Below are 1,664 nucleotides of genomic sequence, written 5' to 3'. Positions count from 1 at the left end.
AGAACTGGCCTTGCCTGAGTACAGGAAGATGAGGTTTACTGCATCTAGGAAATTTTGCACCTAAAATTGTGAATTTAAAAAAAAACTCTTCTTCATTCAGAGCTTAGGTCAATTCCTCTTTTATAATAAAGGACTGGCACAGGTGTGTGTGTGTTTGTGTGTGTGTGTGTGTGTGTGTGTGTGTGTGTGTGTGTGTGTGTGTGTGTTCATTTATCTGTATGTGTAAGACAGATACAGGGAGACAGAGACAGAGAAAGAGATAGAGAAACAAATAAATTCTGAGAAATACGATTTAAATAAAAATGCTTTTAAATGTGTTGTGGAGTAAAATCATATATGTAGTATCTGTTATACTCATCTCCTAAGCACAAATTCCTAAACCTAACAGGGAGCACTTGTTAACTCACTAGATCTGAGGTGATTTTGTAATTTTGATTTTGTAGCACACTCTTGGGGATGCTACTGCTTATTCTGATTTCTGGACAAATTCTGAGTAGAAAAGAAAATAATATTGCATCTGTGTTTAGTTGTGTTACTTGTCAAGAAGGAGTTTTGTTGGAGAAGTGTTCCTTATATATGACTACAAATACTTCATTTTGCATTGACTGAATTTGACTGAATCTCTTGTTGTGGGCAATGCCTTCCTATATATATTCTGTGAGTTGGACCACACGACTGCACTGGGTCATCTGCTGTGAACTCCTGTCATCACTGTCTCTTCTGGAAGTACATTTCCCAACACTGATGAGATCACTTCTAATCTCATCTGAGATTAGAAGCCATAAAAGATTCAATCCTATTCAAACATAACCTTCAAAGAAACAGGAGAGCAGAGAGGAGAGTGAAGAAATTTAGAACTTCAGGTCTGAGCAAGCAGGGCAGGCTGGGCGGTGTGTAACTATGAAACCTGATGGTACTATGAGCCAGGCTTTTAGGTATTCACTTCTGCCAGGAATGTAACAACATGCTCTAAACCAAGGAAGACAAGGAGAACCCCATCCTGCTGTGTGCGTGACCGAACTGTGACTACCAGCAGGAAGCAGACAGCAGCTACATCTAATGTCAACAAAATCAAGCAGAGAAGTGGACGAGTTGACCCAGATCATTGCTGATGTGTCCCAGGACCCCACTTTGCCATGGACCGAAGACCACCCATGCCAGAAGTGTGGCCACAAGGAGGCAGTGTTCTTCCAGTCACACAGTCCCCGGGCTGAGGATGCCATGCGCCTGTACTACCTGTGCACTGAGGCCAGCGCTGGACCGAATGAGCATCCCTAACTCCCCCTGTAATAAGTGCCAGGTTCTGTGCCCATGAAAAGAAGAAATTTAGAACTCCATACACATTTTTTGTTTTTAGTTCTACTTTTATTATCTCTCTGTAGTTGTGCAAAAAGAGTGTTACCATTAAACATGTCACTTTATAAATACAATGCATCTTGAATAATGTCACTCTTTATATCTTTGTACTCTGTCCTTCCCTATCCAACTCCTTTCCTTGCAGAAACATTTCCATGTATAAAATGCATATTAAATTATTAAATATGAATTTATGGCTCTATATATGTATGGTATACGGAAGACCCTTTTCAGTCTACTCTTGGAAATACTGAAGTAGTATAGGTCACTATTTTATCTATGCCTGCTATACAGTCCCATAAGTGTTC

The 1,664-nt window shown here is 40.1% G+C and overlaps 1 pseudogene; it reads left to right on the top strand.

Moving 5' to 3' along the window:
* The first annotated feature begins 900 nt into the window (after positions 1–900).
* On the top strand, positions 901–1,268 carry LOC138833338 (DNA-directed RNA polymerase II subunit RPB9 pseudogene; annotated as a pseudogene).
* Positions 1,269–1,664: the final 396 nt, after the last annotated feature.

Source organism: Dipodomys merriami, unplaced genomic scaffold, assembly GCF_024711535.1.
Source record: "Dipodomys merriami isolate MVZ:Mamm:240054 unplaced genomic scaffold, mDipMer1.0.p SCAF_204, whole genome shotgun sequence".
Lineage (NCBI taxonomy): Eukaryota > Metazoa > Chordata > Mammalia > Rodentia > Heteromyidae > Dipodomys > Dipodomys merriami.
This window is presented reverse-complemented; position numbering and strand designations above follow the sequence as displayed.